Here is an 11,737-nt window from a genome sequence, read left to right as displayed (position 1 = left end):
TATCTTTCCTATTCACTCAATGTCGTCTTTAGCAGCTTTCCCGTATAACGGCGCACTGTTGTGCACCTCGCCTTCTCATCAGCTTCCCAAAAAACTTCGACGTAAATATTTCACATTGATACACAGACCCAATGTGCACAGTTGAGATGACACACTCGTGGAGGTCTGCGGGGTCTTCTCCTGTTCTCTGTACCCTATGTTGAGGAGGGCAATGCTTGTCACTGGTCACTCCGGTGTCAGAGAAAAGTTTAGAAAGAAAACGGTTTAATTTTCTGCCAGTAGAGAGGGCCCGGTTCCTGGGGACGGGCAAACGGCAGCAGAGAGACAGAATGAGAAGCAGCTGTTCATAGTCATAGAGATGTACAGCGTGGAAACAGACCCTTCGGTCCAACCTGTCCATGCCGATCAGATATCCCACCCAAATCTAGTCCCACCTGCCAGCACCCAGCCCATATCCCTCCAAACCCTTCCTATTCATATATCCATCCAAACGCCTCTTAAATGTTGCAATTGTACCAGCCTCCGCCACTTTCTCTGGCAGCTCATTCCACGCACCACCCCTCTGCGTGAAAAAGTTGCCCCTTCGGTCTCTTTTATGTCTTTCCCCTCTCACCCTAAACCTATGCCATCGAGTTCTTGACTCCCCGACCCCAGGGAAAAGACTTTGCCTATTTATCCTATCCATGCCCCTCATAATTTTGTAATCCTCCATAAAGTCACCCTTCAGCCTCCGACATTCCAGAGAAAACAGCCCCAGCCTGTTCAATGTCAACTTTTCTTCACTGAGCAAGACTCAGCTGGTTCAAGAGGTAGAGCAGGGCCCGGGGGCGCAGGCGCGCCTGCGGTGTGGCTCGTTGGTCGAGGGGTATGATTCTGGCTTTGGGTTTTCATTGACGCAGACGTGCGAGAGATCCCGGGTTCATATCCCGAACGAGCCCGCGTTTCATGACATGTGCAAACGTGCCTGTTTGATTTTTCTCAAAAAGCACCTTCGTTAAACGAGGTTGGGCTCCCTGGCGTACCACTGGGACAGAAAGCAGCGAAGTGAAATGATTGGAGATAGCGTTGAACAGGTTGACGTGAGTGGTGCGGTGTTTGAGGGCTGTCAGCGATGAGGGTCGATTGGAAATTTGGGACAGCTCTCTTCGGAAAACAGAAATTTGAAATCTGGCCCAATTGAAGCTTTCCAAGTCATGTGAAGTCTAGGCAGAGAAAATAATGGAGTCAAAATGCTCCCACGCCTGAAAGGATCGGCAACGATTCGGCAGACTTTTAAAGTCATGAGGGAAAGAACCAAAAGTGACATTCGGAAGAATGCTTTCGTACAGGGAGTGGTTGGCGTCAGTAAATCCCGAACTGACACTGACAAAGAGGCAGATTCATTAGACGCAAACGGGATTCCGGTGGTCATGTTTAAAGTAACAATGTGCAGAATTACATGGAGAAGGCAAGAGAATGATACGAATAGAGACCCACGTTTACTTACTATGTCGACCCAGCAGAGCGAAGGTGGGCCGCATGGCGTCTATTCAGAGTGAAATCACAGTTCGATCAACAGAATGTGGGAAGTTAGAAAAAAGTTTATGTTTACACAGCCTCCATACGTCTGCGGAATATAATATAAGACGACAGCAGTGGAGGTCTTTCACATCAGTCTCGAACGTGCATGCCACGCGCCAGACGAAAGGCTGAATGGACCTGTGGAAAAGAGCGGCGCGCGTAGAAGCAGAGTGGCGCAACGGGAGCGTGCTGGGCCCATAACCAAAGGTCAATCGATCAAAATCATCCTCTGCTATTGTTCAATGTCTCCTTTAGCAACTTTCCTTTGTGATGGCACTCTGTTCAGCATCTTGTCTTTTAAACGACTTCCTGACTGTCTGAATGCCCCGTATCATACCGAAATTCACACCGTTCAAGTAAATTGATTTTCGAAGTCTGAGTGGTGTTCTCCTGTTCTTCGTCGGATTCCTACGAACTGAATCGCAAACCCACTTCTCTGAGATGCCAGTGAGCTGAGACGCATACCTTGTGACTTCGTGCCTTGCCTGCCGTAATTCGCCACGCCGGTTCGGACGTGAATGACAAGACGATCAGCATGTCAGAAACTGTATCACCATTCAGACACAGTCCCTTACTATTCGGACAGATCTCACTGATTGTGAATCACCTCAGAAAGAAACAAGTGGCAGAGAGTCGTCGTGGACACGATGGGCTGGACCGTCTCTGTCGGCGGGAGAACGATGGTACGTGTTTATGCCGTCCCGCTGCCTGTCTATGGGACAGAGAGGCTGAGGGAGCAAAACTGGTTCATTTAACCGTCCCTTCCGTGTTGGACTGCCTGCAGTCCCTCAGCTCAGTGCCGTGGGGATGACTCTCAGTGAGTGAAGGTTTCACTCGGATTCTCTTCATCTGGGGCACTTAGGCTCAGATGTTAACTGCTGCGCGGTCGCAGCGATGAAAGCGATGCCCACTATGTGAGAGATTTTCTGTAAGATTGCTGCGTGAAGACGAATTCTGAACACCAAGCAGGCTGCACAACAATGTACTCATATGAATCGACTTGAGGGAAGAGTCCTCGTGTCCATTTCTCTCTGCCCCACCAGCACAGCATCTTTATATCTCTCCGATAACAGACGTTTGGAGGAAATTCACAATCAAAGTTACTCCGTTCCCACGCATTAGATTACTTACAGTGTGGAAACAGGCCCTTCGGCCCAACAAGTCCACACCGACCCGCCGAAGCGCAACTCACCCATACCCCTACATTTACCCCTTACCTAACACTACGGGGAATTTAGCATGGCCAATTCACCTGACCTGCACATCTTTGGACTGTGGGAAGAAACCGGAGCACCCGGAGGAAACCCATGCAGACACGGGGAGAACCTGCAAACTCCACACAGTCAGTCACCTGAGGCGGGAATTTAACCCGGGTCTCTAGCGCTGTGAGGCAGCAGTGCTAACCACTGTGCCACCGTGCCGCCCACAAAGTGTAAGTGATACCTCTCACCCCAAGGGATTGGGAGTTAAAGAGCAGAAGAGCGAATGGACTCTTCCCTCCCTCCAGAAAAGCGGACAAGTAGAAACAAATTGGTTTAATTATCCGCCAGTGGAGATAGACCAGTTCCGGGGGATGAGACAAACATCAGCACCCCGCGGACAGAATGACAAGCAGATGTTCTGGAAACACTTTGCTGCTTGTAATTCTTGGAGCAATGTGGAATGTATTTCACACTGAGCAAGTTTCAGCTGGCTCAGAGTCTCTAGTGTACATTGCTCTCTGAGCTTATATTTGCACATCGGCGACATGTCTGCACAACAGCACATGACACCACAGCAGTGAAGATCTTTTGACGTCATTCTCGAACATGCAAGTCACACGCCAGATGGAAAGCTGAATACTTCTCTGGAAAAGCTACAGTGCAATGCAGGAGAATGGCACAGCGGGTGCATGCTGGGATCATAACCCAGAAGCGAAACCATTTTCTCCGACTCACTTAATGTCTTGAGTAGCTTTCCCGTATAACGGCGCTCTGTTCTTTTCCTTGCCATGTCATTTGTTTCCCAAAACTTAGGGTATCTGAGCTCAATATATCACATCGATACACAAGTCAAATTTACACAGTTGCGCTGGCTCCCTTGTGGAGCTCTGAGTTGTCTTGTCCTGTTCTCTGTCGGTGTGTCCTGATCTCGCGTGAAACCTCTTCTCTCAGATGGCAATGAACCGGTGAAGTTGAAACACATGACTTGCTGTTTTAGTCCATTTCCCGCAGTAAAGAAACCAACGGTGTAAGAAAAGACTTCCTGCAGGATTGTTGTGTTAAGACAAATTCTGAACACCAAGCAGGCTGCACAAAAATGTACTCATATCAATTTACCTGAGGGAAGAGTCTCCGGTGTCCATTTCTCTCTGTCCCGCCAGCACAGCATCTTTCTATCTCTCCGTTAACAGGACCTTTGGAACAAGTTCAAAGTTTCCCATTTCCTACACATTACTGTAACTGGCTTCTCCTGCCTCACGTAATAGTGTGAGAGAGCAGAAGAGTGAATGGGCTCTGCCTTCCACCAGCACAGCTTGCAAGTAGAAACGAAATGGTTCAATTATCCACCAGTTGAGAGAGCCCTGTCCCTGGGGACGGGACAAATAGCGTCCTGGGAGCAGCGAGACAGATTGAGAAGCAGATGTTCTTGAAACTCTTCCCCACTTGCAATTCTGGGAGCAATGCACAATGTATTTCGTACTGAGCAGTTCTCAGCTGCTTCCGGAGGTGGCTGCACCCATGGCTGGTGGCTCGTTAGTATGGGTTATGATTCTAGCTTTGGGTCTTCGAGCATATGCAGCCGTGTGAGAATTCCCGGGTTCCAATCCCAGGCGAACCATCATTCCTTAAATTGACCTGAGCAAAAATGCCCGATCAATTTTCTCAAAAACCGCTTCGTTAAATAAGATCAGACTGCCTGAATTCGGGACGGTGCAGAGCTGCCATTGCAGTGAACACGGAGAAGGGAAACACTTGTTCAAAGTTAAAACAAATATTGCAGATTTTTCGCCCGCGCAATCCGAGTCTGAATGAATCCTCCACGGGTATTACGCTCAGCTCTGAGGGTGATACTTCAGGAAGCGGGGAAGTGAAGTGCTTGCAGACAGCGCTGAATAGATTAACGTGAATGGTACCGTCCTGAGGAATGTCAGCAATGAAGGGAGATTGGAAAGTTTGGGGCAGCTCTCTTTGGAGAACAGAGGGCTGAAAGCTGGTCTGATTGAAGTTTGCCACATCATGGGGGTTTCAGACAGAGGAAAGAATGCAGTGAAAATGCTCTTAAGCCTGAAAAGGATCGAGAATGATTTGGCAGAGATTTAAAATCATCAGGAAAATAAGTAAAAGTGACATTAGGAAGACCGTTTTCGCACAGGGAGTGGGGTCAGAAAGTTGCTGTCTGACAGTGACAAAGAGGTAGATTCAATGGACACAAAAGGGAATTCGGTGGGCATGTTCAATGTAACAATGTGCAGATTTACAGGGAGAAGGCGACAGAATGAGACACTTATTTACATACTGTGTTGAACCAGCAGAGCTAAGGTGGGCCACGTAGCTTCAGTCTGCGCTGTCAGACATTTCGTGATTCTGAGTGAAATCGGAGTTGGACCAACAGAACGTAGGAAATTTGACAACGGGTATATTCTGCCCACCAGGATACTCCATCACAGCAATGAAGGTGTTTTGACATCATTCTCGAAGGTACATGACACAATGCAGATTCAAAACCGAGTATTCCTTTGAATCACTGAGTAATTTGTTTACAGTTATTCAGTTGAGGTGAGCGGAGTTGCGCATTGGGAGCCACTCCAGTTGATAGGTTGAAGCCGTTTTCTCCTGTGTGATAGTCCCACCAGCACTCCCATTTGCTGTACTTCCAGTCAGTCGATGCAGCTCACTATCCCATACTGATACACGGGCCACGATGACCCAGCTGTGGTGACAAGCTTGTGAAGGGCTGAGTGCTCTTCTCCTGTTCTCTGTCTGGCTGCTATGATCAGAATCATCAAACCTCTCTTCTCCGAGATAGGAATAAACTGGTGAAGGTGAAACACATCAGTTGCGGTGTGTCCCATGCGCAGGAGGCCCTGCAGTAATTCCCCACGCTGTTTCACACAGCAGCATCCTCTCGGTGAATTACGCTTGGCAAAAAAATCGATTGAACCAAATCAGTGTCCGCCACTGGATTTTACTGATACCGTTTATAAAATTCAGGCTCACCGTTAATGTGGAGAGAGGCCGTCAGAGTAGAGTTTCCGCTTCTCCTATTGAATAAAGATAATTTTAACTGTGTCCAGTGAGAGGAAAGGATTTGCTGGTGGTGGGAAACATTTCTATCTGAACTCGCTGTCACTCTCCTGATAGATTGAAACATAAAGCTGGGAGTCTCTGGATTATGTTGTAAAAATATCGGTATTACATTAATTCACATCGCGCTGTCACCAACTGAACGAAGCGGCTGCCCAGAGGGAGACGGCTGCGTTTAAATCCCGCGATGAACTGGGGGAGCTGAGCATTTACCCAAACAATGGGCACCTGACAATGTTCACAAATCAAATTGACAGCATAGCTTCACGAGTGATCGAAAGTTTCCGCAAAGAAGATTTGGCTCAACAGATAGTCGGAGGAAACGTACTCCTTTCTTGATTTGAAATGTAAAAAGTTGACGTCAGTGAGCCTGACGTGATTTGAACACGCAACCTTCTGATCTGGAGTTAGACGCGCTACCGTTGCGCCACAAGCTCACGTAGAGTGTGAGACCTCTATACATGCTTAAGTGAAGTGATCGCACTACAATGATTTTACATTATGAGTAACAACGGAGATCAACAGTTCATGTCTGTTCTGTCTCTCCCTCCTCTCCTTCTGTTTCTCGAAACAATTTCCAATTCTACCTCAATAAAAAGGTGAAAGAACTGTGGATGCTGTATATCAGAAACAAAAAACAGGAGTTGCCGGTGACCCTTCCACAGAACTGATGCTGATTGGGAAAACGTTGGTTTATATGCAGGAGATATTGTGGGAGGAAGGCGGATGCAGTTAATAATAGATCAGGACAGAGCCCAAAGCGAGGGAAGAACTGTTGGACAGGAAAGGGAGTTGATAACGATCTGCGTGGTAGTGTGAATGGAGACTGTTCGTGACTAAGAATAGGTAGTGTGTAATGACAGACTATGTGATAACAAGGCTTGGTGTGTGTGGAAGGGACGAGGATACTATGGATTTCAGGCCCTAGAATTATTTAATTCGATATTGGGACCAGAGGGATGTATGGTCCCCAAGTGTAATATTCGGTGCTCTTCGTTCTGCTGGTGCTGAGCTTCGCTGGAACACTACAGCAAACCTGAGACAGAGATGTTGACCAGGGAACAGGGTGAAGTGTGGAATTGGCAGGCAACTGGAAGCTCAGGGTCTTTTTTGCAGGCAGAACGTAGATGTTCTGTGCAGCAGTCACCCAGTTTATGCTTCGTTTTCCCCAATGGAGATGAGACCACATTATGATCAGCAACTGCAGTAGACTGGGTTGTGGGAAGTGCAGGTAAAGTGCTGCTTCACCTGGAAGGTCAGTTTGGGCCCTTGGATAGTGAGGAGGGAGCAGGTATACAGGCTGGTGTCACACATTCGGCAGTTTCAGGGGAAAGTGCCGTTGGACAATTGGGGTGGGAATGGGGTTAGGGTTGATGGGAATGAAGGAAGAGTGGACCCAAGGTATAACTCCTGCCCATTTACCTATCTGCCAAATAGAGGAATTTGTTAAGTGTGTACAAGGACATTTTCTAATTCACAATATGGATGTACATACTGGCGAGGGTGCAAAACCTAAGGGCCAGCAACCATAATCCTATTAACATTAGAATAGTGATTGAAAATAATATATCAGATCTAAAAGTTGAAGTTCTAAATTGGAGGAAGACTCAGGTATTAGGCAAGATCTTTCAAAAGCTGATTGGAGGCAGATGTTCGCAGGTTAAAGGACTGCTGGAAAATGGGAAGCATTCAAATATGAGATAACAAGAGTCCAGACACAGTATATTCCTGATTCGGAGATGCTGGTGTTGGACTGGGGTGATTGTCTGATGGAGAGTACATTCCTGATAGAGTGAAAGGAAAGGCTGGTAGGTTGGTGAATGCTGGATGACTAGAGAAAATGAGATTTTGGTGAAGAGAAAGAAGGATGCATATATCAGGTATCGGCAGAGAGATCGAGTGAATCCTTAGAGTATGAAGGCAGTATGAGCATACTTAAGAGGGAAATCATGAGGGCAAAAAGGGAACATGAGATAGCGTTGGCAAATAGAGTCATGGATAACCCAAAGTCTTTTTATAAATACATTAAGGACAAAAGGATAACAAGGGAGAGAATGGGGCCCCTCAAAGATCAGCAAGGCGGCCTTTGTGTGGAGCTGCAGTAGATGGGGTGGGGGGTGCAGGATACTGAATGGATATTGTGCATCAGTGTTTACTGTGGAGAAGGGCATGCAAGATATAGAATGTGAGAAAGTAGATGGTGACATGTTGAAAAAATGCCCATATTACAGATGAGAAATTGCTGGATATCTTGAAATGCATAAAAGTGGATAAATCCCAAGGACCTGATCAGGGGTACCCTAGAACTCTATGGGAAACTGGGGAAGTGATTGCTGGGCCTCTTACTGAGATATTTGTATCATTAATAGTCACAGGTGAGGTGCTGGAAGGCTAGAGGGTGGCTAACGTGGTGCCACTATTTAAGAAAGGTGGTAAGGAAAAGCCAGGGAACGATAGACCAGTGAACCTGACATCCATGATGGGCAAGTTTTTGGAGAGAATCCTAAGAGACAGGATTTACATGTATTTGGAAAGGCAAGAATTGATTAGGGATAGTCAGCATGGCTTTATGCTTGGGAAATCATGTCTCATGAACATGATTGAATTTTTTGTAGAAGTAACAAAGTGGATTGATGAGGGCAGAGCGATGGACGTGATCTCTCTGGACTTCAGGAAGGCGTTCATCACGGTTCTTCATGGGAGACTGGTGAGCAAGGTTTACTCTCATGGCATGCAGGAACAACTAGCCATTTGGATACAGAACTGGCTAGAAGGCAGAAGACAGAGGGTGGTGATGGAGGGTTGCTTTTCAGACTGAAGGCCTGTGACCAATGGTGTGTCACAAGGATTGATGGTGGATCCGCTACTTTTTGTCATTTATATAAATGATTTGTATGTAAACGGAGGAGGTATAGTTAGCAAGTTTGTAGATGACACCAAAATTGGAGGTGTAGTGGACAGAAAAGAAGGTTACCTCAGATCACAACGGGACCTTGATCAGATGGGCCAATGGGCTGAGGAATGGCAGTTGGAGCTTAATGTAGATAAATATGAGGTGCTGCATTTTGGAAAAACAAATCAGAGCAGGACCTTTCCACTTAATGGTGAGTTCCTTGGACGTGTTGCTGAACAAAGAGACCTTAAAGTTCAGGTTGATAGTTCCTGAAAAGTATAAACGCAGGCAGATTGGATAGTAAAGAAGGCGTTTGGTGTGCTTTTCTTTGTTGGTCAGAGCATCGAGGATAGATATTGGGAGCTCATGTTGCCACTGTACAGAACATTGGTCAGGCCACGTTTGGAATATTGCATGTAATTTTGGTCTGCTTCCTACCGGAAAGATGTTGTGAAACTAGAAAAGGTGCAGAAAAGATTTACAAGGATGTTGCCAGGGTTGGAGGTTGGAGGGTAGGAAGGTTTTATGGGGATTTGGGCCAAGTGCTGGCAAATGGGACTAGATTAGGTTAGGATATCTGGGCTGCATGGATGAGTTGGACCGAAGGGTCTGTTTCCGTGCTTGTACATCTGTGAGACTCCATGGGATTCTCTGCCCAAGAAAGCAATTGACACAGCTTCATGAAGTTTATTGAAGACACAGTTGGATGGGTTTTTGCATGGTAGGGGAATTAAGGGTAGTCGGGATTGTGCAGGTTGGTGGAGCTGTGATCTTCATGAATGACGGAACAGGCTTGACCAAATGATCTACCCCTGCTTCTGTTGCTATGAATCTGTAACACTGCATTTCCCGCGGCAGGAGTTTTCCCACGGCACAAAGGAGGTTTTCTAAAGTATATTTAAACCCCTTGTTTTGCTTGAACTCAAACTGCATTGACTTGGAGGAGAGTGGGATTTGCAAAGTGTCCTTCCCTCCCACACGTGCCTCAACTGCAGGGCAGCTGTCCGGCCCGCCCTCTATTGTTGACGTCACAATGCGGATGCAGCCCTGTCAGTTTCAGAGTGAAACTCCCTCCCTCTGGGCAACATCTGGGAGCCAAGCAATGTCTCCCCCTTTCCATATACCATCCTCCAGCAGCGAGGGGGAAGGGGAGGTGGGGGTGGGTGAAACACTGTTCACTTGTAGCAACTGGAGTGAATCCAGGGATGGAGCAGACACTCCAAAAGTGCTCAAATACTTTCTATCTCTCTTAAAGCTATTTTGCTTGTGTATTCCCTCAGTTTGGCACGTATACAGTTTGCACCTTCGAAAAGGATTGCTCCTTTCCTCATGTTCACAACTGAAAGGTTAGATTCTCAAGGAACTGAGCAGCATTTAAGGGATTGGCACAGTGCTCAACAAATGCAGGTCGCTTGGGCCCTGTGGCTCTTTGGTTTAGGGGTGTGATTTTCGCTTCGGGTCTTCTAGTGCGTGGGCATGCGAGAGATCCCGGGTTCAAATCCCAGAGGAGCCCTTGCGTTTTACACTGCCTTGTGCAAAAACGGCCAGTCGATACTCTCAAAAAGCAAGTTTCGTTGAACGAGACCCGACTGCCTGAATTAGGGATGGGGCAGAGCTCCCGTTACAATGAACGCGGCAAGGGCAGCACTTATTCAAAGCGAGAACGCGTTTTACTTCACACAGAGGGTGGTGGGCGTTTGGAACGCGTTGCCAGCAGAGGTGGTAGAGGCAGGCACGGTCAATTCATGAAAGATGCGTCTGGATAAATGCATGAGTGGGTGGGGAGTAGAGGGATACAGATACTTAGGAATTTACCGACAGGTTTAGACAGTACATTTGGATCGGCACAGGCGTGAAGTGCCTGTTCCTGGGCTGTAAACTTTCTTTGTTCTTTGTTCTATATGGTGTATATCTGATATTGTTGGCTGTTGTAAAAGTTTCTGTTGTAATTATTATTCACCTTCTAATGTAGTAATGTTTTTACGTCCTTTTTTTGTCATAATTTTTTATTTAATAGGTCAGCAGGAAGTCATTCAGCAATTTTACTGCCTTTCTTTTCTCAAGCAGCCTTAACATTTCATTTTCATATCCTTGATTCAGCTCCATTTCTCGCATCTTTGTAGGCAGTTTGTTCCATGTTATTGTCGCTGAAATGAAGTTTTCCTCCATGCACAGCTAAGGCTATCTGGCTGCATGAGGGTTTTCAGGTTTCTGTGGCCTGGCTAATATGTGAGCAGCAGACATCTCGCAATCTACAGGAATTGCCACCTATGTTATGTTCATTAACTGTACTGACAGTGATCACTTATTTTGTGATTTTTCTTTGTAGGAAGACGTGCAGAAAGAAATCTTATAGCAAATGAAACATCAACTTCTGACAGAGCCACTTGATTCATTGGGACTTGAATATCAGCAGCCATTCCAATCAAGAAGGCATGTTTGCTTTTGTTTGTTTGAGAGATTTTGGGCAGTCCTGTGGCAGGAAGAATACTGAGACACCGAGTGAGGGAGATTCAGTGCGCTGACTGTGAAAAGTGCTTCAAACCATTTACTCAACTTGGAGGAATCAAAGTCTCACCCCTCCAGGTGGGAAAGGCGATGTCCCCGTTCTGATTGTAATTTCAATCCCAGAGCAACACAAGGAAAGCTCCCTCAAAAGGGGAAACCTTGGAAATGTGGGGTCTGTGGGAATGGATTCCCTTCCCCCATCCCTGCTGGAAACCCACAGACGCATTCACACCGGGAGAGGCCATTCACCTGCTCAGTTTGTAGGAAGGCCATCTGTAGACGCACGAGTGAGTCCACAAGGGAGAGAAGCCATTCACGTGCCCCATGTGCGGGAGGGGGTTCACTCAGTCAGCTGCACTGCTGACCCACCAGCGGTTATTCTCAATTTTAAAAATCAGCCATTTCTCACATGCCGTGTTTCCCAGGTAAAGTCATCACCATCCATTCTTTCTCTTCTCTGAGAAAGACTTCATACAGCGATCAAAGAGGG

The 11,737-nt window shown here is 46.8% G+C and overlaps 1 non-coding gene across 1 annotated transcript; it reads right to left on the bottom strand.

Annotated features, from left to right (window-relative positions):
* Positions 1-6,211: 6,211 nt before the first annotated feature.
* On the bottom strand, positions 6,212-6,283 carry trnaw-cca (transfer RNA tryptophan (anticodon CCA)). Its single transcript has one exon. It is a non-coding gene; the product is annotated as a tRNA-Trp (tRNA).
* Between the last annotated feature and the right edge of the window lie 5,454 nt (positions 6,284-11,737).

This window comes from Chiloscyllium plagiosum, unplaced genomic scaffold, assembly GCF_037043375.1.
Source record: "Chiloscyllium plagiosum isolate Xiang-an unplaced genomic scaffold, Cpla_swu_hap1 HiC_scaffold_27, whole genome shotgun sequence".
Classification (NCBI taxonomy): Eukaryota; Metazoa; Chordata; class Chondrichthyes; order Orectolobiformes; family Hemiscylliidae; genus Chiloscyllium; species Chiloscyllium plagiosum.
This window is presented reverse-complemented; position numbering and strand designations above follow the sequence as displayed.